The sequence below is a fragment of the Elephas maximus genome, chromosome 19 (assembly GCF_024166365.1).
Source record: "Elephas maximus indicus isolate mEleMax1 chromosome 19, mEleMax1 primary haplotype, whole genome shotgun sequence".
Taxonomy (NCBI): Eukaryota; Metazoa; Chordata; class Mammalia; order Proboscidea; family Elephantidae; genus Elephas; species Elephas maximus.
Genome location: NC_064837.1, coordinates 8,866,954 through 8,893,256, shown reverse-complemented (window position 1 = coordinate 8,893,256; position 26,303 = coordinate 8,866,954). Strand labels below are relative to the sequence as shown.

The 26,303-nt window shown below is 42.0% G+C and overlaps 1 protein-coding gene across 3 annotated transcripts in view; it reads left to right on the top strand.

Annotated features, from left to right (window-relative positions):
- Positions 1-26,303, top strand: part of SHISA6 (shisa family member 6) — a 384,688-nt gene that overhangs the window by 67,483 nt on the left and 290,902 nt on the right. The gene's annotated exons all lie outside the window — the stretch shown is intronic.

The following is a 26,303-nucleotide window of genomic DNA, read 5'->3' as shown; positions in this document are numbered from 1 at the left end:
AAAGAGATGATGGAGAAGCTCAATCAGTCAGAACAAGGCCAGGGGCTGACTGCAGAACAGATAATCAGTTGCTCATATGCGAGCTCAAGTTGAAGATGAAGAAAATTAAAACAAGTCAATGAGAGCCAAAGTACGACCTTGAATATATCCCACCTGAATTTAGAGACCATCTCAAGAACAGATATGATGCATTGAACACTAATGACTGAAGACCAGACGAGTTGTTTCATGATGTCAAGAACATCATACATGAAGAAAGCAGAAAGCCATTAAAAAGATAGGAAACAAAGAAAAGACCAAAATGAATGTCAGAAGAGACTCTGAAATTTGCTCTTGAACATAGAGTAGCTGAAGCCAATGGAAGAAATGATGAAGTAAAAGAGCTGAACAAAAAACTTCAAAGGGCAGCTCAAGAAGACAAAGTGGAGTATTTTAATGAAATACGCAAAAGCCTGGAGTTAGAAAACCAAAAGGGAATAACATGCTTGGCATTTTTTAGCTGAAAGAACTGAAGAAAAATTCAATCTCCAACTTGCAATATTGAAGAATTCTGTGGGCAAAATATTGAATGAAGCAGGAAGCATTGAAAGACAATGGAAGGAGTACACAGAGTCACTGTACCAGAAAGAATTAGTCGATGTTCAACCATTTCAGGAAGTAGCATATGATCAAGATGACGGTATTAAAGGAAGAAGTCCAAGCTGCACTGAAGGCATTGGCAAACAGCACGGCTCCAAGAATTGACAGAACACGAATTGAGATGTTTCAACAAATGGATGCAACACTGGGAGCACTCACTTGTCTGTGCCAAGAAATGTGGAAGACAGCTACCTGGCTAACCGACTGGAAGAGATCATATTTCTGCCCATTCCAAAGAAAGGTGATTCAACTGAATGTGGAAATTAGCAAACAATATCATTAACATCACATACAAGTAAAATTTTGCTAAAGATCATTCAAAAATCGTTGCACCAGTGTATCAACAGGGAACTGCCAGGAATTCAAAAGAGGTGGTGGGACAAGGGATATCATTGCTGGTATCAGACCAATTTTGGCTGAAAACAGAGAATACTAGAACGATGTTTACCTGTGTTTTATTGACTATGAAAAGGCATTCGACTGTGTGGATCATAGCAAATTACGGATAATACTACGAAGAATGGGAATTCCAAATTACTTAATTGTGCTCATGAGACCAACAGGCAGTCATTGTAACAGAACAAGGGGATACTGTGTGGTTTAAAATCAGGAAGGGTGTGCGTCGGGGTTGTATCCTTTCACCATACTTATTCAGTCTGTATGCTGAGCGCATAATTGGAGAAGCTGGACTATGTGAAAAAGAGCATCAGGATTTGAGGAAGACTCGTCAACAACCTGGGATATGCAGATGACACAGCCTTACTTCCTGAAAGCGAAGAGGACTTGAAGTACTTACTGATGAAAACCAAAGACCACAGACTTCAGTATGGTCTACACCTCAGCATAAAGAAAACAAAAGTCCTCACATCTTAACCAGTAAGCAGCATCATGATGAACAGAGAAGAGTTTGAAGTTGTCAAGGATTTCATTTTACTTGGATCTACAGTCAACACCTATGGAAGCAGCAGTCGAGAAATCAAACAACACGTTGGAGTGGGCAAATCTGCAGCAAAAGACCTCTTTAAAGTGTTAAAAGGCAAAGATGCCACTCGAAGGCTAAGGTGCACCTGACCCAAGCCATGGTGTTTTCAGTTGCCTCACATGCATGTGAAAGCTGGACAATGAATAAGGAAGACCGAAGAAGAACTGATTCTTTTAAATTATGGTGTTGGTGAAGAATATTGAATATACCACGGACTGCCAGAAGAACAAACAAATTTGTCTTGGAAGAAGTACAGCCAGAATGCTCCTTAGAAGGGAGGATGGCGAGACTTCATCTCACATACGTTGAACAGGTGATCAGGAGGGGTCAGTCCCTGGAGAAGAACATCATGCTTGGTAAAGTAGAGGGTCACTGAAAAAGAGGAAGACCCTCAATAAGATGGATTGTCACAGTGGCTGCAACAATGGACTCAAGTGCAGCAGTAATTGTGGTGAGGGTGGCCCAGGACTGGGCAGTGTTTCGTTCTGTTGTACATAGGGTCACTGTGAGCTGGAACCTAACAACAGTTTTTTTTTTTTTTTTCCTGTTTTTTGATTGATTACACTGGCTAGCTCTCCAGAATAAAGTTAAATGATGGCAAATATAGTTGGCGTCAGTGTTTAGCTTCTAACTTCAGTGGAAATAGCTTTTATGGAATTAATAAAGAAGTATAATTTCCTTTCATTAAGATATATCTTTAAATTCAGAATGGCTGTTAAATGTTACCCACTGTGTTTTTTTTGACACTTCTATTTTTCTTTGAGGAATCCCTGGGTGGCACAAACGGTTAAGCACTTGACTGCTTTCTGAAAGGCCGGCAGTTCAAACTCACCCAGCGGTGCCTCTGAAGACAAGCCTGGTGATCTGCTTGGGAAGGGTCACAACCTTGAAAACCCCAGGGAGCAGTTCTACTCTGCACACGTGGGCTCACCATGAGTCGGCATTGACTAGGCAGCAACTAACAACAAAAACAATTTTTCCTTGACGTGTTTATATGGTAACGTATCAGAATTCTTGGAATATAGAATCAATTTTGTCCAAAGTATGTTATTCTTTTGAAATAATGCTGGATTCTGTTTTCTAATAATTTAGGTAGAGTATACGCATCTGTTTTCATGAGTTAAAGTTTCCTCGATCATTGTTTTTCAGAGGCGCCGCTGATAAGATTTGAGATCAAGGTTATGCCAGCTTTGCAAAAAGAATTGGCAGGTTTTCCTCCCCTCTCATCCCGCATTCTCTCCCACCCCGGTCTGCTCTGTGAAATTTTGAAGGAACTCACCTGTGAAAATGGCTTGAGTTAGAACATTAAAAAAAAAAAAAAAAAATTGCATTTTAAAGCAGTTTTTTCAATATCCTCCATGATTATTGCAACTTTTAGGTTTTCTGCTTATTCTTGAATTAATTTTGGGAATTTATACTTCCAGAGAAAATCACTCTGATTTTGTTGAGTTTATAGAGCTGCAAGCAGCCTTCTGTTATCTAAAAAAAGCTTTTGTGGCTCAGCAATTATATACCTTTTTTCTTTTATATCACTTGGTGCTTCTGTTCTCTCCCTCCCTTCGGACTGGAGTTGCCAGAGATTTAATTAGTTGTTCCATGGAACTAATTAATGCACACGTTAGAGATGGAGTCCTAGTCCTTTAAATTTTATTATTTCCTTTTAAATATAAAAGAACTTAAACTTTTTCATTATTTCTCTAAGGGTAGCTATAACTGAACCCTAAAAGTTTTTATATGTAATATCTTTGCTATTGATATATTTTAATTATCTGTGGTAGCTGTTTCCAGTTACTCTTTTACCCAGAGATTACTCAGGAAAGACTTTGTTTTTTTAAATTTCAGTTGGTTTGCTTTATTCATGTTTTGTTAGTAACATGTAATTTTATTGCATTCTAGATAGTATTATTCCCTATTTGGGAAATTTGCAGTATTTTTTGTGGCGTATGATATGATCAATTTTTGTGACTCATATGGGCATTTCAAAACTAACTATTTACAGTACATAATTGCATACAGTAATTAAAATCAGCTCTCTTAATCTTATTATTCAGATCTTCTTTATCCTTTTTATTTTTTATTGGAGTTGCCAGAAATGTATTAAATCCTTCCACTGTGATTTTGTTTTATTTCTCCTTGTGTTTCGCACTTCAATAAATTATTGGTATTATAGGTCAAAAACAGTTGAGTACTGGCAATTTCATACGGTTTAAATTCTGTAACATTTTAAATATATATTTGATTGTTTTGATATTTAGTACATAAAAAAATGATTCATTGGACGTCTGTTTCTGCTGTGGGTTAGACCCTGTCTTCTCTCTGATGCTCTTTGCTTTGACTTCTACACTCTGTGACACTAATATTTTCAGCCCTAATTTTTGTTGGTTTGTTTGCATTTTCCACATGTATCTTTGCTCATCCCTCTTATTTAATATTTTCATATAATTTTATTTGAGCTATACCTCTTTCACACAGCTTATGGTAAGCTTTTGTTTTGTGTCCTCATGTGGGAAGCTTTTATTGCAATAGAGGTGTGAAGCCTATGCATATTTATTTGATAACTGATATACTTCATTCTCATATTTTTCATTTCTTTTTTCTCCCTTTCCGTTTTTAAAAATACTTCCTTGCTGTTTCCTTTCTATTCTTTTCCTATCTTTGCCTCTTTTATTCTCTGCGATTTGGAAGATATCCAGCTTATTTTTATCCTACTGGTGCCTTCCCTTTACTTCCTTCCTTCCTCTTCTTTCTTCAGCTTTATTTAGAATAAATTGGAGTGAAGAGCCATTTAGTCATTCATCCTGCAGATATTAAGGGTCTACCAAGTGCCATGCACTGTTACCCATTGCTGTCGAGTCCATTCTGACTCATAGTGACCTATAGGACAGAATAGAACTATCTCATAGGGTTTCCAAGGAGCGACTGGTGGATTTGAACTGCTGACCTTTTGTTTAGCAGCTGTAACTCTTAACCATGCCCTAGTAGGCAATAAACATGTGAGCATGCGTGCACACAAGGAAATGATGGCAGTGGCAGTTACTATGCAGGTAATTAAAACAGAGCAATGTGATAGAGTTACCCAGGGAAGGCCTTCCTAAGGTGGTAATGTTCACATCGAGATCTGAGTAATGTGGCAAGAGTGGGGATGGCCCATGTCTTTCTTTCTGTGTAGGTTCTGAAGGAAGGTCCTTGTCATCAATCTTCCCATCCTTGTCATCACTCTTCCCTTGGTCTAAGAGTGTCTCAGCTTAGGAACCTCGGGTCCAAAGAACACACTGTGCTTCCGGCACTGCTTTCTTGGTGGGATGAGTTCCCCCAGTCTCTCTGCTCACTTCTCTCTTTTATAGCTCAAAAGAGATTAGCTTAAATTGTAGGTTAATCTTGCAGATTGAGTTTACATAACTGCCAGTAATCCCATCTGATCACCATCGTAGAGAAAGGATTTACAACACATAGGGAAATCATATCAGATGACAAAATGGTGGATGATCATACAATACTGGGAATCATGGCCTAGCCAAGTTGACAGACATTTTGGGGGCACTCAATTCAATCCATGACAGGGAGTGAAGGGAGTGTGGAGTCAAGGATGGTCTTTATAGATGGAAGATACCAGAACATGCGTGTATGTCAAAAAGCATGATCTGGTAGAAATAAGAGACTGATGAGGAGAGGACAAATACAGAGTGAAATTCAAGGGACCAAAAACCAGTTGCCATCAACTTAACTCAGACTCATGGCAACCCCATGTGTGTCAGAGTAGAACAATGCTCTGTAGAGTTTTCAATGGCTATGATCTTTGGGAAGCAAATTGCCAGGCCTTTCTTCTGAGCACCTCCAAGTGGACTCAAACCTAAGGTGTGTTAACCATCTGCACCTCCCTGGGACTCCAAGTTGAGTATGTTAGTATTTGGGTTTGGCTGTGTGCAAGAGAGACCTTGAATAACAGTAGCTTAAATAAGACGGTCGTTTCTTTCTTTTTCAAATAATAGTTTGAGTCAAAAGCTTTCCTTTGCTGGGAGGAGGGTTCTGCTTCTCAAGATTGTCCAAGGACCCAGCTCCTTCAGACTCGTTCCACCATCTCTAGGGTCGTTGTCCTTGGGGTCCAGAATAACCCATCACTGTGTCCACCTTCCTGGAGTCCCTGCATGGTGCAAACCATCAAAGCTCTTGGCTGCTAACAGAAGGTTGGAGGTTCGAGTCCTCTCATGGATGCCTCAAAAGAGGCCTGGTGATGTACTTGCAAAAAAATCAGACACTGAAAACCCAATGGGCCACAGTTCTACCCTGACAACATGGGGCCGCCATGAGTTGGAGTTGGCTTGGCTGCAGCTGGTTTACCATCTACATTCCAGGTAGCCAGATGGAAGCAGGGGCATTTAAAGAGCAAGCCCCTTCCCTTTAAGGCTATGTCTCAGAGGGTGCACATCACAGTTTTCCTCACGTCGCATTAGCCAGAACTTGGTCACACGGACATGTCTAGCAGCAACGGAGACTGGGAAATACAGTACTTTTTCTGAGTATCCATGTGGTCAGCTGAAAATTGGCATTTTTGTTACTATCATAGAGTATATAAGCAAGGACGGCGAGACTACGTCTCACATACTTGGGACATGTTGTCAGTCCCTAGAGAAGGACATCATGCTTGGTAAAGTAGAGGGTCAGTGAAAAAGAGGAAGACCCTCAACCAGATGGATTGCCACAGTGGCTGTGACACTGGGCTCGGGCATTACAGTTGTGAGGATGGCGCAGGAGCAGGTAGTGTTTCGTTCTGTTGAAGGCAGGGTTACTATGAGCCAGAACTGACTCTACAGCACCTGGCAGTAACAACGATTATTATAAACAAGTCCCTTACTGGTGCGAATGGTTAAGTGCTTGGCGATTAACTGAAAGGTTGGAGATTGAAGTCCATCCAGAGGCTCCTTGGAAGAAAGTCTTGGGGATCTACTTCCAAAAAAACAGCCGTTGACAACCTTATGGAGCCCAGTTCTGCTCTGACACACAGGGGATCCTCATGAGTCTGAACTGACTCAATGGCAGCTGGTGTTTTTGGTATTACTCTAGAAGAAGGGAAGAGCAACTATTTGGAATCGGCCTCTGTCACAGTCTAGCAGCCTCTAGCAGGTTTTGTCACAACAAAATAGGGATAGAATCCCCAACTAGAGTTAGTAGAGGGGTTCACTTTCAGCAGAAGAAGGGACAATTCCTTCATGTTAACAGGAAGAAAGAGAAGATGGATACTGATGCTGGAAAGTTTATGAATCTGGTGGGTAGAGGATAAGAAAGTTCCCATCGGATGGATTCTGTTTACTCAGTGCTATTTGAGGTGAGATCCTCAGATGAGAAGATGGCATGTAGAAGAGTTTTGAAAAGAGAATAATAATTTCTTATACTTATGGATCAGTCTTAGGAGAAATACAACCAGAATGCTCCTTAGAAGTGAGGATGGTGAAAGCGACTCACTTTGGACATGTCAGCAGGAAAGACTAATCACTAGAAGAGGGCATCATGTTAGAGGGTCAAGGAAAACTAGAGAAATCCTCAGTGAGACGGGTTGACGCAATTGCCTCAACAATGGGATTAAACATGTCAAAGATCATGGAGATGGTGCAGGACCACGCAATATTTTGTTCTGTTATATGTTAAGTCACCATGAGTGAGAGCCGACTTGATGGCAGCTAACAACACCAATGGCAACAACATACTTATGGAGTCCTTATTCTAGGCCAATCTCTGCTCTAAAATCTTTGCATCTATCAACTTAAGTAACCTCTTGAACAACAGAGGAGATGGTTGAAGTCCATAGAGCTTTAGTTACTGGATTACGATCCCAAAGCTGGTAAGTGTTAGAACTGTGACTTGAGCTCAAGTGATTTGATGCCAGCACCTACGTTCTTAACTCCTGAGCATACTGCTGCTAGCCTGTAACAAGAGGTGTGGTGCAGCAGTCTTCTCTGAGATAGGAGACAAACTAATAGGGGTTTCTCTACAAGGTTGAATGCTCAGTGAAGGTTTGCAATCATAAATTTAAAGCAAAACCAATAAGCCACTTGTACAGTTGTCTCCAGAAAAATTCAGCTGCTGAGTGCAGGTATGGAGAATGAGATAGATAACTAGAGTTAGTGTTTTCCAGGTGACAAAGTAAGAGACTTGAGAGTATTTGAAATGCAGAGAATACAATGATAAGTGATAGATTCCTGGCTGGACAGGAAGGGGTTGAGAAAGCAGTGGGGTCAGTACCTTGCCGACTCATTGAGGTCAAAGAGTTGAGACAATGGGAAAACTAGAGCCAGTGAACTTGTCAAGAAGTGTTTGAAATTGTGACTTTGAAGGTGGTACAGACCTGAGAAAGAGCCCTGGTGGCACAGTGGTTAAGCACTTGGCTGCTAACCAAAAGGTCAGCGGTTCGAACCCACCAGTCACTCCAAGGGAGAAAAGTTCAACAGTCTGCCTCCATAAAGATTACAGCCTTGGAAACCCTATGGGGCAGCTCTACTCTGTCCTATAGGGTTGCCATGAGTTGGAATAGACTCAGCGACAATGGATTTAGGAACCTGAGGAAGGGTGGCTGAGGAAGGCTCAGTGAGAATCAAGGACACTAATAAATAGCTCCTGTTGGGCAAACCATGTGCCAACTTCAAAGTCAGCAGTCACCTCAAGGAGGCAGAACTCATTGCTGGGTTGGAGGGGTAGGAAGGAAGAATATTTTTTCTTATTCAAGGAGGCCTTGTAAGGGGTAGGTTGACATTAGAAGTAGATTTGTTCAGGGACAGCATAAAATCAGAACTCACTGCTCTGTGTGTTCCAGTGTGGGTCCCCTTCCCCATGACCTAGAACAGTTGAGTCTTCTGTAGCTCTCATATTCTCCCACATTTTCTTGTGGCATTGTGACCCACTTATGAAAAATCAGCCATTGAAAACCCCATGGAGCACATTTCTACTCTGACACACGTGGGGTCACCATGAGTCAGAGTCGACTCCATGGTACCCAGTGGTGCTGGTGGAATTTTGAGCTGCTGGCCAGGAATCAGGGCTCTCCCTGAAGTGTTAGTTGATAATCACAAAGTTTGGAGGATGAGGGAGGGGGTGGAGCACACAGGGAGAACACAGATTCACTCTCCCACCCCATCTGCCTGAGCTTCAAGAACATACTGTAATTGCTGAGCCCTGTATGATGGGGAAGGGGGAGGCCACAACATGTTCACAAGGAAGAGAAAACAAACAGCCTTAAATACCAGGCAGGGTCTGAAGCCAAAGGAAGTTCCCAGTAGAGCCACCCTAGAGTGCTGGCCTCTGCTTCATCTTGGACCTTCCTGTTTCTGGGTGTCAGGGCCTCCCTGGGGGTGCTGCACTCCCTTCCATGGAGCCCACTGCATACCCCACGATGTGACGCAGCTAGAACCCTTGTTAGGTGTGTGCAGGGGTGGGGCATGTTGGATGCTGTCAAGGAGAAGCTGGGCTGTTTATCTCCTGGGAGCACTGCAGCCTGTAAGACCACTGACCACACCCTCCCAGGGAATTGGATTTCCCAGGGGGCCAGAGAATCCCATCACAATAAGAGTGAATGATCCCAGCACTTGGGGTCAATAATAATAAAAAAACATTTCTTAAATCACTCCCTTGCAGGGGTGCTGGCTGGAGGACTGTGGGGGGAACTTTTCACCCCACAGGTTACACCGTGTATGAATTATCCTTTCTCCTCTTAGGAGTATTCTTAGCTTGATCTCATTGCCATTGCTGCCTTCCTGCATTATCCAACCAGAGGCAGCTTCTGGAAACTGCCCACACTTCCTGCATTTCACGTGGACGTTCCTGCAGTCTGTGTACATCCTTGTGGTCCCCCAGGTAAATTTCCCACAGGAAGAAGCAGGAGTACAGGGCCTGAGGCACACCCACAAGGAAAGGTTGCCCATAAGGGAAAGGTGAGACATAGGGGGTTGTCTCCCTTTGTAGATCTTGACTCTGGAGTCTAGAGCTTGAGCTGATGCTTCTGGTTAGAGTTTTCTGAAAGAATTCATATTTTTAGATGTCAGACTCGGTTATCTGTCAGCAAAACTTAAGACGTTTAGAGAATGAAGCGGATGGCAGGCTGTTATGCTGGAAGGAGCCTCCCGAGTTTACCCAGTGTAAACCCTTCTGTTACAGATGAAGAATCTGCCCGAGGCGGAATAGCCAGGTACACCATCACCACTGGGTACCAAGGAGTCGACTCATGGTCGACAGACCCATGGCCAGAATCCACGACTCAGGACATGGGGGTCTTTGCTCAGCTCACTTTTCTACATGATCGCTTCTGAACATAAAGGTGCCTGAGCAGACAAGCAGTTCCTTGCTAGGCATATGCTTCTGAAAGGCCAGAAAGGGAGAGAAGCAGATGTTGAGGAAATAGCCTGAGTGAGTAGGTGGTCTCTAGAACATCAAGAATGGTCCAAGCCCTTTTTGCTTCCAAACTTAACGCTCAGGCCCTAGAGGAAAGATGGCTTATGATGCAGCCATTTTGTATGTAGGGCCAGGAAGGTAGTCCCCAAAAGTCATAGCTCTCACCAGTGGCAGACATACCCAGGAACTGCAGGTTGCTATAGAGACAATACGTGGGGAGGGGGGGTTGGGGAATAGTAGAGTACCTGGGTGGTGGAAAGAATTAAGCTCTTGGCTGCTAACCAAAAGCTTGGAAGTTCAAGTCTACATAGAGACACCTCAGAAGAAAGACCTAGTGATCTACTTCTGAAAAATCAGCCATTGAAAACCTTATGGAGCACAGTTGTACTCTGACACACGTGGGGTCACTGTGATGGCAACTGGTTTTAGAAAAAAACAAGAGACTAATCAGGTGGAATGGGGGGAGAGGTTTGAAATTCGGGGCTTCTGATGGAAACAGGAACTTCCACAGGCTTTCATGGAATTCACTTGGATGCTGGGGACCTTGTCATTCCCCAGCAAGGTGTGTTGCTGCAGTGGTGGTGTTTTGATGGCTCTGGGGGTCCCCTGTGAAAGGAAGACAGATGGTCTGACCAAAGAGTGTGATAGCTCCACTGCAATATGGAGAAAGTTCCCACCCTACACAGTGCCATGCTCTGCCTGCTTGCTGTGTGATTGTGTGTGTGTGACTCATCCCATCTGACCCCACCACAAGGTAGTCAGAGAACTTCATCTGCCAAAGACCTGCATGGGAAGGGGTCATACCCAGAGGCTGAGCCCAGGGGAATCATCTCCAGGACACCCAGGACAAGGGCCGTCAGTTCTGGCTCTCTGAGGACCCCCAATCCAAGTGTGTCATCTTTTTCCCACAGCAACACTCCTCTCCCCTCAAACGCCCACAGAACTGAAGGGTGGGAACAAAGTTTGTCATGGTGAGCGCCTCCTAAGAGGAGCTTGCTGAGTTGGCCGTTGAGACTCAGAGATGGAAGTGGGGGCAGGGAGATGTGTTGGGGACAACAAGCTATTTCCTTCTGTCCTATTCAGTTGGATTTCAAGGACAGTGAGGTGGACATTGGAAATGGGATGGCAGGATGTCAGGAGGCCACCATATTTTCAGTCTGCAGGGAATTTGCGTTGTAGACCAGTACCCGGCAGTGTCTAGGAGGAGCTCCACATAAATGACGAAATTAATGGATTACTCAAGCTTTCTTCTTTCTAGAAAGAGGAGAATGGAAGGTAGTATTAGAAGCCCCCTTGATTATGGGAGCACTTTCCTGGGAACCCTTAGGGTAGTATGTTATCTTTGGATTTTTCCTGGGAAGTGCTGGTATCTTGATAGGATAGAAACAGTCCTACTGACTGAAGGGCCCTTTGCTCTGAGCCTCAGCCTCATGAGGGTTTATTCAGCTTCCCTACAGATGTTGGTCTCGAGACACGTACGGCCTGGAGCTGGGGGAAAGCTATGGAGGGCAGACAGAGGGAGAGGCGGGATGAGGTATTGAAATCCAAGAAAAAGATGATCTGATGTAAAAAGCACACGGCACGTGATGTCCTGGGTTCAACACTGACCTTTTCCTCTTACAGATTTGACCTTGAAAAAGTGGCCTAACATCTGTACTCAAAAGGAGGGTTCTTGGCCCCAGTTTGAACCCACATCTTGTGGTTTCTGCAAGAGGGGAATGAGATGGTGCCTAGGACAGTGTCTTTACTAGGCTGCCACTTGGGAAGCCAGCAGGGAAGGCAAAGGGCAGTAGGGTGCTGTGAAGTAAGAGTAAGGGTATTTTTTCAGTGGCATTTTGAGCTGATTGGAGAGAAAGTGAGTAGGGGAAAGGCAGAGAGGGGGAGGTGTAAGAAAAAGGGATGAGTAAGGATGGAAGCAGAGGCGCAGGAGACCGTCAATCCTGCCCTTTGGGGCCCTGCTTCTGTGGTGGTGTGGAGGCAAGTGTGTCAGTGAAGTGTGGAGGAGAGGAGAGAATAACTCAAAATAACTCTAGAACTTTCCAGGGACTGCAAAAGCAGTTCTGGGACCTACTAATTAGTCCTGAAGGGTAAGGTCTCAGCCCCTGGCCACCCCCAAGAGACTTCTTCCTGCTTTGAGGCTGGGTCAATTGGTCAAAGAAGACCAAAGGGAACCAAGAACAGTTGCTATGACAATAGAGGTCCTCAGACCATATATTTCCGCGGACAACCTCATTGTTCAGATTTTGCATGGTTCGAAGAGTCCTTCAACAGTTACAGGTGTAGGGACAGATGCCACGCTGGCCTGCGGTGTTGGCGCGTTTGAGATTCCTTCCACATATATCACATCTCCACCGTGGTTAAGCAAAGCACTTGCCTGTTGTGCAACGCTGGGAAAGGTGTTCGACATCTTTTGTGCTTTGGTTTCCTCATATGAACAATAGTGATAATAGGATGGGACTCATCGGGGGTAGCACAGGACCCAGCAGGGTTTTGTTCTATGGTGCGTGGGCCTGCCGTGAGTCGAGGGATGGCTCGACGACAGCTAACAACAACAAGCATTCAACAAAATTAGATATTTTTTTAATCTTTACATAACCTATTGACTCTGAAATCATATTTTAATGGGAGAGGAAGTCAAAGTTCAATGAGTTTAAGTAAATTTCCAAGATGGTAGGCAATAAACAGGAAGAGGGAGAAAGCTGCAAGAAACAAAAGGGGGGACAGGAAAGCTGGGCCAGACTGCAGTGTGTAAGCCCCCTCATAAACCTATGCACAGCAAGCAGTTATTGGCTGATAAATCTGTCTTGGTGGATTAGTTAGGTTGACAGACTAAACTGCTTTAGCATAGCATAGAGATCCAAAAATGCAGTGGATCAAACAAACGAAAGTTTCTCTGGTAACACCCTGAGTTTGGGTAGGTGGGTGGCTCCACCATTCGCTAGGCCCCAAGCATCATCTGTATGGTCAAAGCTGGGCCACAACCATCTGTGCTCTGACCATCAGGAAATGAGAGACAGGGAGGGAAGCAGGCAGACCCACTTCCCTGTAGCCTTATGGCCTGGAACTGGTGCCATCACTTCTTACATTATGTTGGAGAGACCCTACGGCAGGGGACGTTGGGAAATGAAATGAACTGGTCGGCCACTCGCCAGTCTGGCTTCATTACCACAGAGAAAAGGGAGACGGTGGGCAGCTGGCAGTCTCCACCTCCCCAATCTGCTCCTCTGGCCACTAAACAACTGTGCATACCCTTCCTCTTGCAAACAGAGCACTCAGCCCTGCCGCAATGGAAAGAACTCCTCAGGTACTACATCCAGGTCAGAGTTCAGGATCCCTGGATGTTGCACAGGTCTCACGTCATCGTATCTAGATAGTCTGTTCATCGTTCAGAGGTCTAGAAACTGAAGTCAGTGATCTGAGCCCTCCCCACTCATTACTTCTCATCCACCACTCCCCAAAGATACAGTGGTGGAAAAGCCCAGAAAAATCACAATAACTATTCCCATTCAGAAAAGGAAGAAGGGGAGACACCCAGATGGTCTACTGCCATGATGGGATTCTGTTGGGTGAGAACTGTGAAGAACCTTTGCTCTGGCAATGGAGGAAGGGACTGATTGAAACCCTGGTCCTGCTCCCTGAGAAGAACTCCCATGTCCATTGTCCTTTGATGCCTTCGTATTTGCCCTCTGGGACTTCCTTATCCATTGTCCTCCGTAACCCTATTAGAGTGGGCGTGGGGCTGTATGTCCTCCTTGAGGCTGAGAGCTTCACCATTTTCCTCCTTCTGGTACATGATCCAGGCATGGTGGTTGTTTTAAGTGTAGGACAGTTACAGGCTTTTTCAGGCCAGGTTCAGTGTTTCCTTGGCAGTTTTTTATACATGCAGTTCTCATCCAAAAACTGTGGGCTTTTGATCTGTTACTTCCACTCATTTCCGTGTTACAGTAACTACACCTACTATTCTTTTATAGACATAGTTCTTAAGTCAGCTTTATGTTTTTGCTTCTTGGACCTACACCTCTCTATTTCATTTCAGTGAAGACCATCAGAAATATAATAGTGACTGATGGGAAAGCAGACTCCTTAAGTTGACCTTTGCCAAAGGGATGGATGCTTCTGTTTGACTGAGAAGTTTTAATAGGCCTTTGGAAAAGACTGAAGAAAACAGTCTTATCTGATGTTCAGTGTATAGAAGCAGATGGCTCTTCCAACCCCATGAGCCCTCACATTTCTGGAAACTTTTTATATCCTTCTCTTTTGTTTGCAAAATAATCTTTCAGACAGTGCCACATATTTAGCATTCTGTATCCTATATAAGTTAATGTCTAAGCTGCTCTACTAAAGAGACCATAAAATATAGTGGCTTCAAAAAGAGAATTGTTCCTCACACAGCAAAGTTTCACGTTGGTGAGCAGCTCTGCTCCATGCAGTGGTTTGAGGACCCAGCTTCCTTCGATCTTGTCTCTCGGCCATCATTAAGGCCATATCCTCATTCATGTAGTCACAGCGGAGTTCCTTATCAGCTCTCCAGCTCATAGGAAGGGGAAAGTAAGTGGAGGAGACAGGTCTACCATCTTTCATGCTTCAGATCATGAGAGGTACACCTTACTCTTGCTCACCTTTTTTTGATGAGGTCATAGACACATGGCTACACCTAACTGCAGGGGAGGCTGCTGGAAAATGGAATGCATAGGCTACCTGTGAGTCAGCCTACAGTTCTCCTATCATGGGTGTCTTAGTTATCTAGTGCTGCTATAACAGAAGCACGACCAGTGGATGGCTTTATCAGAGAGAAATTTATTCTCTCCTACTCCAGGAGGCTAGAAGTCCGAATTCAGAGCGCCAGCTCCAGGGGAAGGCGTTCTCTTTCTGCCGGCTCTGGGAGAAGGTCTGTCATCAATCTTCCCCTGGTGGAGGAACTTCTCAGCACAGGGACCATGGGTTCAAAGGACATGCTGTGCTCCTGGTGATTCTTTCTTGGTGGTATGAGGTCATCTTGCCTCTCTGTTCACTTCTTTTCTATATCTCAAAAGAGGTTGGTTTAAGACACAACCTAATCTTACAGATTGAATCCTGCCTCATTAATATAACTGCCATTAATCCCACCTCATTGACATCATAACCCAGTGCCGTCAAGTCATCATAGAGGTAGGATTTACAGCACATAGGAAAATCACATCACATGACAAAATGGTGGACAATCACACAATACTGGGAATCATGGCCTAACCAAGTTGACACCCATTTCTGTGGACACAGTTCAATCCATGACGATGGGAGATAAGGAGTATGGACTATGATGGACAGCTAACAGCCCATGTTATGCAGACATTTGCATAAAATATGTGCCCTCAGGAAGTTAACAGTGACTTGAGAGAAATAGATCTTCAAATTCATAATATAACTTGACATAATGACTAACTCTATGGAGGAAAATAATGTGGGTATGGGGATATGGAATGAAATCACTACTTAGATAGGGATAAAGAACGCTTAGGCAGTCTAGTTTAAACTGTTATTCTTATAGATGAGAAAGTTTAAGATAAAATAACTATAAAATGTTTAATATCAATAAGCAAATGAAAGGTGTATTTATGAAAAAGGGCATTTTTTTTTTCTGATGTCTTCGAGTAATGTAAGAGTCTGATGCCTGATCTGTTGTCTTGATAATACAAACTAAGGTATGTGTAGTGACCAATTAACTTTATCCAAAAGAGACCTGGCCTTTATCCTGTTCCTGGGAGGTAACCTCTAAACCCTTGGAATTTCCTGAGTGATCAGGATGTCTTTGTTATTCTTGGTGAGCCCCTTGGACCACACATGTTAATGCCATCAAGGTAGCTCATAATGGGCCTCTAGATACACCAAAAAACCAAACCCAGTACCGTCGAGTCAATTCCTACTCATAGCGACCCTATAGGACAGAGTAGAACTGCCCCATAGAGTTTCCAAGGAACACCCGACGGATTCGAACTGCCGACCCTTTGTTAGCAGCCGTAGCACTTAACCACTACACCACCAGGGTTTCCGGCCTCTAGATAGTTTATGCCAATCAGATGTCTCAGGATGGGGGCTGCCGATGACACAAAGACTAAGCATGTGATTGGAGCTTTGAGCCATGTGGTATCAGCCTGACCTCCAAGGAGCAGAGGTGGGCTGAGACTGGTTTCAGTCACATGGCTATTCATCCTGGTAATCACGCCTTTTGTCTTAGGGTTCTCTAGAGAAACAGAACCCCCGATTTATATGTGTATATAAAGGAGCGCTGTTCGCACAATGGTTAAGCACTTGGCTGCTAACTGCAAGGTCAGCGGTTCGAACCCATCAGCTGTTCCATGGGAGGAAGATGTGGCAGTCTGCTTCTGTAAAGATTACAGCCTTGGAAACCCTATAAGGCAGTTTTACTCTGTCCTATAGGGTTGCTGTGAGTCAGAATTAACCTGAGGGCGGTGGGTTTGGTTTTGTTTTATATTTATATGTGTGTGTGTGCTTGTGTGTATTTAACATGCATTATATGTCATGTATATGTATATATATCATATACTGTATTTTTACTCAAATAGCACAGGCTTTCTGGATTTGTTCACTGGCCATGCCCTTCCCCTGTGAGGCACCCTCACAAGCACCACCATGCCAGTCTTCTTCCACATGTTGTTGTGAAAAAATTAGCATAGCACACTTATGAAAATACCTCACGGGAGGAAGGTGCAGATGGCAAAAAAAAACAGAAGACTCACATTATTTGTGTAAAAATATGGTACATGTTATCAGGAGGGACCAGTCCCTGGAGAAGGACATCATGACTGGTAAAGTAGAGGGTCAGCGAAAAAGAGGAAGACCTGAACAAGATGGATTGACATCGTGGCTGCAGTAATGGGCTCAAGCATAACAGCGATTGTGAGGCTGGTGCAGGACTGGGCAGTGTCTCCTTCTTTTGTATAGGGTTGCTATGAGTCAGAACCGATTCAACAGCACCTTACAACAGCAACATGTGTGTTGCCAATTGATTTAGTCACATTTGACTGCACATACACACACATGCACACACACATGCATATATGTGATGGAACCCTGGTGGTGCAGTGGTTAAGAGCTATGGCTGCTAACCAAAAAAGTCAGCAGTCTGAATCCACCAGCTGCTCCTTAGAAACCCTATGGGGCAATTCTACTCTGTCTTATAGTCACTATGAGTTGGAATCGGCTCAACAGCCACAGGTTTTTGGGTTTGTGTGTGTAATATATAAAATACATATATATGCATTCGGAATTAACGGCACTGGGTTTTGGGTTGGGATATATGTATTATATCCATACATATATATAGAGAGAGAGATTTGCTTCAAGGAATTGATGCATGGGATTGTGGGGTCGGGGAGGCCAGGAAAGTCCAAAATCCATCGGTCAGGTGACGAGAGGAGTGAAGATTAAGCGTGTTCTGGCACAATGGCTATTGGTACTCTGGAGGCAGGACACACCTTTTTGCTCTTAAAACCTTTAGTTGATTGATTGAGGCCCACCCGCATTATGGATTAAATCACTTGAGGCCAACTGATCGAATCACACATGACTACTTTATAACAGCAACTAGACTAGTGTTTTTACCAAACAACTGGGTACCACAGCCTAGCCAAGTTGACATCGCTTAATAAAAACTCTGCACATTAAGGCTTGGGTGAGCTTCCCTACTTAACAGTACACTGTGAATTGTCACACTTCTATGTGTCAGGAGGGTGACACTCTTCATGGGGAGAGCACAAGGAAGCTTCATGTTTGGGACCCTCTCCACCCTCACCTGTGTGTCTCTCCCTTTGCTGGTATAATTTTTACCCATTTGCTATAATAAAACTGTAACTCTATGTACATTGCTTTTCTGAGTTCTGTTGAGTCATTCTAGAGAATTACTGGACCTGAGGGGGTAGTGGGAACCCACAAATTTGTAGCTAGTTTGTCAGAAGGCGAGGGTGGCCTGGGGACACCAAGCTTCTAAGTGGTGTCTGGAGTGAGGGTGGCCTTGTGGAAGACCACAGTCTGAACCTCTGAAGTTTGGCTTAACTCCTAGTAGTTGGAATCATTGTAGGGTGGGATAAGGAAATGGGCTAGTATGCTCACGTCACCAGAGTTCATCATGGAAAGTCAGGATTAGAGGGACCCTTAGAAATCCTAGTCCAGCTTCTAATTTTACAGATGAGAAACCTAAATTTCAGAGAGAAGAGCCCTCTGTCCTGACTTTTTCCCAGTATTCTGACTTTTTCCCAAATGCCATTCAGGAGGACGGCCACTCAGAGGGCAGAGGTTCAGGGTGGGGAGGCCCAGCCAGAGGGCAGGTCTGGCTGAATTCTGACGGTGCAATCCCAGCTCCCGAAACACACAGTGCTCTTACTCTGCCCAGCCCTCACTCCCAGCCTCAGGACTTAGCTACCCCATGTGCTCCATAGGGTTTTCATTGGCTGATTTTTTGGAAGTCGATTGCCAGGCTTTTTTTCCCAAGTTGTCTCTGGGTAGACTTGAACTCCCAACTTTTTGGTTAGCAGTTGAACACATTAACTGTTTGTACCACCCAGACAGAGACTTTCTCAACTTCACATGCGCACACAAATGCAGGAAAAAAAGGCTTTTTCTGGAAATGGCGGGCGTAGGGTTTCTTCCTTTCTACACCCAAGGGACCCATGACCCTCTCTCCATCCCTCTCTACCTAATGCCAAACATCTCAGGCTTCCCAAGTACAATTTCCAGAGTGTTTGGTTAAATAACTCACTGAACACCCAGATACTGTGCTTCACTGTGTTTGCTAAGCCCCCTCATTTCACACGCGGATCCAAAAAGCAATCAACTTTGTCCAGCATGATTTGTTCTTTAATAAAGAAACTCAGTGATCTCACAGCTGATCTTTGCCCAGGGCTCAGACTGCAGCCAATACCCGCATTCTGTTTGGTAAATATCCACAGGAGAGTCTCTGGGCCTGGTGGCAGCAGTGCCAACAACAGCTGTAAAGAGATGTTTTCTTACAGAAAATGGAAAGCGGGAGATCTTTCCAAGTGGGACCTGAAGGTGCAGTGGCTAGTGAGTCTGGTAAACATGTTGGATGTCAGGTTCATCTGTGCTAAAATTCCAAAAGCTGGTCACCATTGGCAGAGAACAGATCATCCATGTGGGCATTCTTGAAGCAAATATTTAATCGCAAAGATTATACGTAAGTGACCTCATTCTTTAGGGAGAATAGGATGCCCACTGGGTCCAATTGCAAATTGGTTTCTGTAATATCCTGAATTGATCGATGTGGTTGTTTCTCGCCTTGACCTTGTATCTGTTCTGCTTGGGACCTGTCGTGTATGGGGGCTATTTGCTGTGTCTCTTCTTTTGGAGGCAGGAGGACACTCGAGTGCCTGGGTGGGTCATTCCTTAGTTTTTCTCATTGTAAAAATTCTTCTTATTATTATTGGCTCACTCCCTGATGTTTGAAGCTTTAACTTCTGGTGTTAGTGACTGATCGCTGGCTTCTGTGAAAGCAGCCATGCTCTCCAGCATCATCAATAATTTACTGAGTGGTTTGTCAATAATTTTAGTTCTTCATTAAATCAAGTTACAGATGCTGCCTCCACAAGCATTTGCTCTGCCCTGGGTTTGTGTGACGACTTTCTTAACGCACTTTACCAACAGTGCTTGTGTCTCCTCTGAGATCTTTCCCCAGACAGAGAGTTCCCTTGGTTTAACTTGGTTTTGGATTTCTCTTCCCCATTTCCAAATCTGGAAGAGAAATGTCAGAATAGGGAATTCATTTATTTATTCACTCAGACATTGAATGCCTACTGTGTGCCAGGCACTGTCTTACAATCAAGACAACAAGAGTGAGCAAAATAAAGTCTGTGTGCTTATGACACTGCCATTGGCTTGAAGAGATGGACAGGAAGTAGATAATAAAGTGTGTAATATAATTTTATGTAATGGCAAACTGTAGGAGAGAAAATCATTCCGGTAAGTGGCTGTACCATTTGCCGTGGTGTCCAGTCTGACTCACTGTGATCCCATGTGTGTCAGAATAGAACTGTGCACCACAGGCTTTTCAGTGGCTGACTTTTCAGAAGGAGATTGCCAGGCCTTTCTTCCTAGTTTGTTTTAATCTAGAAGCTCTGCTGAAACCCATTCAGTTATAAAATGACCAAAAATCTTACTTAGATAGGGTGGTCGAGAACAACAGAGGCAGAGAATCAAAGGCCCTGAGTCTGGCCTGCTGTTGGGTTGTTTGAGGAACTTCCAGGAGTCCTGAGTGGCTGGAGTGGAACGAGCAAGGAGAGTGGAAGAAAATGACGTCCAAGAGGTCACTAGAGCACGTCAGGGCAGGTCGTGTGGACCAGAGGGAAGCTTCTGGAATTTATTCTAAGTGAGATGGAAGCTCTTGGAGGGTCAAGAGCAAGGGAGAGACATGGTCTTTTCTGTGCTATAGAAGGATCCCTTCTGGTTGCTGTGTGGAGAGGGAACTAAGAAGTGTTTTCCTAGGAAGCTCTGAATGTATGTGTATGACATTTGGTCTGAGGTTTTCTTTTTAGCGTATGGTAGTGTCAGGTTTTGGAATCAAGGCTGTACTAGTTCTGTGAAATGAATTGGGATGCTTCCTTCTTTTCACTTTTGTGAAGACAATTTAAACAGCATACGCTTCAAAACCTCGTGCTTTCGTCTTTTGACGAATTTGGAAAATGATTTTATATTTGAAATCCTGTTTAAGCTATTTTTGTTTTCTTTTATAATTTTTAACTTATAATTTTATGAGTTTTATACTTTTATAAGTTTTAATTATAAGTTTAATTTATAGGTTTTAATTATAATTAAAAAAATAGCATACCCATTTCACTAACATTTTCAAGTATATCACGATTCTCCTGAATTTTAATCTCCACATTTTTAGTTACCCAAAAAAAAACCCAGTGCATTTTTAGTTGTATCTAGTTATAGCCTCTTTCTCATTTGTAGATATATATATATCTCTACAATTTCTATATTATATATAGTTACCAATAATGTATACAATATTATATTGCATATAATACTAATATTATATTGTAGATATTGTATATAATATATATTCTTTTGTTGATGAAATTGCTAGAAGTTATACAATTTTATGGGTTTTTTTTTCCCATAGAATTACATCTAAAATAAAAAACCAAACCCATTGCTGTCCAGTCAATTTCAACTCGCAGCAACCCTGTAGGACAGAGTAAAACTGCCCCATAGGGTTTCCAAGGACTGGCTGGTGGATTCGAACTGCTGACCTTTTGATTAGCAGCCAAGCTCTTAAGCTCTGTGCCATCAGGGCTCCCAAAACACATCTAGGATTTATTTACTACTTATGCTTTTCACATTTTATACATTCATTAACTGTTGCTTTTATCTGTTAATTCTTTGCCCTAATTTCCTTGAAATTTTTTTCTAACATCTTGAGTTAATAACTCAGTTCATTTAGTATCCTACTTTTTGTTTAATGATGAAATTCTGTAATTTTTGCTATGTTTTTTCATTGTCATATTTAAATAGTCTGGAATTACAATTTGATTGCCTCTATAATTGAGTTGTTTAAGATTATATTTTTATAAAAGTAATATCTGTTGTCGTATTGAAAATGCACTCTGTTTATGGATGGATAAATTGAGAAGCAAAAGCTATTCCCCCACCCCTTCTCCTTCCCTGTTCACTCAGTTGAGCATGCACCCAACTAAACCTTGTCTAAACACATACACAATGATGTATTATATCACATAGAGTTTTGTTAAAATGAGATAATATTATACATGTCCTCCAGGTTCATTGATTTACCCAATAACCAACTATAGCAGTATCTATAGATCTGTTCCATTCTTCTTAAATGGCTATTTAGTATTTTATTATATGGAATAAATTTATTTAACCATTCCCCCACAAATAATGGACTTCTAGATTTTCTTATTTATTTTTTCTCTGTATACTTGTGCAATAATTTCTGGAGGAATACTCGATCATAATTATTCCCATTTTCCGTTTCTGTACGTAAAGGGAGTGGTGTACTCATAAACTAGCTGCCAAAAACAAGCAAACAAAACAAAAACAACCACCTGATCAGTAGCATTTGCCAATGTCTGTGGTGTAAATACTGTCGACACGGCTGATTTCAAGCTACTAACTGCTCCCCCAAAGTCCTGAATGTTTGTTGATGGGCTTTCATGAGCTGGTACAAGCCAGTACAAACTTATTCCAGCACACCACTGAGAAAAGGCAAATGGCCTCCAAAATTATTGGGATAATTCACATGCAGGCAGTGTATGAGAGTGTACTTCTCTCTTTAACTTCAGTAATTCTGGATATTCAGAATCTAATTTTGTTGTTTTCTAATCTGATAGTTTAAAAAATGTGTTTCACTGTGATTTAGTTTGAGTATCTTTTTTATGTACTTAATGCCACTTACATATCTTCTAGAAATTGCCTATTCGTATTACTTGCCCATTTTTTTTCATTCAGCAGTATTTTAATTGAGCATACACCTTTTACATGAGATGCATTCCCTCTAGTTCCTAGAAATCCGACAGTGAAAAAGACAGATTCTATCCTCTACCCTAGTAAAGTGTTTGGTCCAGAGGGCAAGCCAACCAGGAGCAAGTAATCAGACAGATAAAATTATTGCAAGTTGAAAACATGCTATGCTGTTATAACTGGGAAGCTAAGAGAGAAAATAACAGAAGGACCTACTTGAGCGCCGACACTTGGAGAGGGCCTCTCTGGAAGGTGCCATTTGAGCTGAGACCTAAAGGGTGAAAGGGGGCCAGCCAGGCAGAGTGTGAGTTGAGGATTAGGAATTCGAGGTGGTGGTGGAAGTGTGAATGAGTTCTACAAGCATCAGCAATGGTGTGTGCAAATCCCCTGAGAATTCAGGGGGAGTTAGGGAGAACCGGAGCAGAGTGAGGAAGGAAGGAGGTGAACAAGATGAGGTGGGAGAACTGGGAGGGATTGGCCATACAGGGCCCTGCAGACCACAGAGAAGGACTTGCTTGGTTTTATTCTCAGAAAGTGGTCAGCTACCGAAATGTTTTTAGTGGAGAACTGCTGTGTTGCGTTGTTGTTAGCTGCTGTCGAGCTGAACCCCAGCTCATGGCACCCCCACGCACAGCGCCGTCCCCATGCTCAGTTACAGATTGGACCATTGTGATCCTTATGGTATTCTGCCTTCAGAAGTAGATCCTCACGCCTTTCTAGTACGTAGACGTATAGGGTCGCTGAGTCGGAATTGACTCGACGGCAGTGGGGTTTTTTTTTTTTTTTTATTAGTCTGGAAGCTCCGCGGAAACCTGCTCAGCATCACAGCCACCTACAAAGCACCACTGACAGACAGCTGGTGGCTGCACAGGAGGTGCTTTGGCCAGGAATTGAACCCAGGTCTCCTGCATGAAAGGCAAGAATTTTACCACTAAACCATCACTGCCTCCTTAAGAATTGATGTAACCTTTTTGAAAACAAATAAAAGTCTTACCGCTGCGCACAGACTGCATTATAGGGAGGTCAGAGAGGACTCTGAAAGCCAGTTAAGAGGCTGTTTGTTGTACTAATCCTAACCCATTGCCATGGAGTTGATTCCGACTCATAGGAGCCCTATGTAGAGGACAGAGTATAACTGCTCCATAGGGTTTCCAAGAAGGGGCTGGTGGATTTGAACTGCTGACCTTTTGGTTAGCAGCCAAGGTCTTAACCACTATACCATTAGGGCTCTGTATGAATCCTAGTGACAGATAATAGTGATTTTGACTGGGATCCTTATGCCGAACAGCTACAGGGGGCACTGTTCAAGTTGCAGTCCGTGCTGTGCTGTAACAGACAGCCTTGTTGATTTTACTTACTGATTTTTCGCTGTCTTTTGGATATTGTGTATACATACCCTTTGGTTAATCTATATGTTGCAAATGTTTTTTCACAATTGATTATAATTTACTTCATGATTTAAAGTATCCATGTTTTACGTTTTCGTGCATTTAGTTTTGCTGATATTTTCTTTATTGGTTCTGAATTTCCCTGTCACGTTTAAGAAGAGTTTCCCTTCTGCAAATTTATAAAACTTGCCTTCATGTTTTTTTCCTTTTCATATTTAGTTTTTTTTTTTTATTATTATTATTTAGATTTAAAAATGTATCTGGAATTTATTTTGGTACGTAAATAGGTCAGAAATTAATCTTTAGATATATACATTTTTATGATGTATCTTTACACCATGCCATGCTGTTTTTATTACTGGAGCTTTATTGTATATTTTGATATCTGGAGGTACAAATTCGCTCTTATCATTATTCTTTACAAACTTTATTAGCTGGTCAAGTGCATTCATTTTATACATGACTTCTAGAATCAGCTTGTGAAGTTCCATTAAAACTTTAAAAAAAATGAGATTTTAAAAGGAATTGAATGGAAGGCATGGCTTAATTTGGGGGAGAACTGACATTTAATAATTTTTGAGTTTTCCTATCTAGTAGTGTGGTATTCTTGTCAGCTATTCAGACGTTCTTTATTCCCTTTAGCAGAGTTTTCATCATAGAGTTCTGATACTTTTGTGTTTATTACAAGGCATTTTATCATTTTTGTTATTACTGCAATGGAGTTATTTTTCATTGAATTTCACCAGTGTGTAGGAAAGCTATTGATTTTTGTATGTTTCTCTTCTATCTGGTCACTTTATTGAATTTTCTTACTAGTTTTAATAGCAGTTCGGTTGAGTGCTTTGGATTTTATGGGTAAACTATCATATCATCTACAAGTAATGACAGTTACACCTCTTTCGTTTCAGTATTTATTTCTCTTGCTTTTTTCATAGTACATGGATTGTGACTTCCTAAAAAATAATAAAAATGGCAGTAACAGGCATTCCTTAAAGAAATGTCTTTTGGATTCATAATTATGAAGTTAAAAGTTTTTGTTTTTTCAAGTTAACTAAGAATTTTTACCAAGAATTGATGATAAGTTAAAAAAATTTTTTTTTCTAAATTGCGGTGAAAATATACACAACCAAACACCAACTCAACAATTTCTACATGTGTAATTGACACTGATTACATTCTTCAAGTTGTACAGCCATTCTTGCTACCCTTTTCCAAGTTATTCCACCACCATTTACGTAAACTCAAGCCCCTCTAAACAAAACCTCCTCTTTCTCCCTTTCCTCCCACCCCAGGTAACCACTAATAAGCTTTGGTTTCTATACAAAAAAAAAGAAAATTACATGTGCTAATTTCATATAAGTGAGATCATACAGTACCTGTCCTTTTTCGACTGGCTTAAATAGTTCAGTGTGATGTTTTCAAGTTTGATCTGTGTTGTGGCATGCATCAGGATTTCATTTCTCTTTATGGCTGAGTAATATTCTGCTGTATGCATATACTATATTTTGTTTATCCATTTCTCTCTCTGTTGCTGGATGTTTTGTTGTTTCCACATTTTGTCTCGTGAAAAATGCTGCAGTGATCATTAGTGTACAGGTCAATGATGACTTTAAAAAGTCATCCGTACTTGGCGTGATGATCACATGGTTTTTCTTTATGTTTGAATTGTATAGTTTTTTGGTCTTCCTCTGTTGAACTTTCTCTGTATTTCTGAAATAAGTCTACTTTAGCCCCGGTGCTTTAATGTATTATTAAACTGAGGTTTAATTTGTTAACATTTAGAATTTTTACGTTGAAATTTATAAAAGGAATTGGTCTAGAATCTTCCTTTTTTCTGCTACCTTGTCTGGTTTTGGCATGAGAAATTAAACACAGAGTTCTGACACTACTCTTATGTTTATTACAGGGCATTTTATCATTTAGGATCAGAGTGGCTGAAATTTTTTTTTCTCTGTTTCTGTACTCTGAAGTGATTTGAATAATAAATTATATATTTTTAGAAGTTTGATAAAATTGGGTCATAAAATGATCTGAGCGTAGAATTTTAAGGGAGGACCTTTTTTGCTGTCTGTTCAACGTCATCTCTCTTGTTCCCAACGTACTAATTTTTATTATATCATGAGCCAATTTGTCTAAAATTATCTATTCCATCAAAATTTTCCAATGTATTAGTAGTATAAAGTTAAACATAGTAATTAAAAATTTTGTTGTAAAATTTCCTCTGTGGCTGTCATTACTTTTCCTTTGGAGTGTATGTGTGTTCTCTTTATTGGGCTTTTTACTAAATAAGGTTTTGGTTTAGTTGGCAGGTCTAGTTTTTTATGCCTAGTTTCTCCTTCTGTTTATATTGATTCCATCTTTCTGTTTTCTTTAGATTTATTCACTTTCGTTCATTCTTGTTTCTCACAAACACTTTTAAG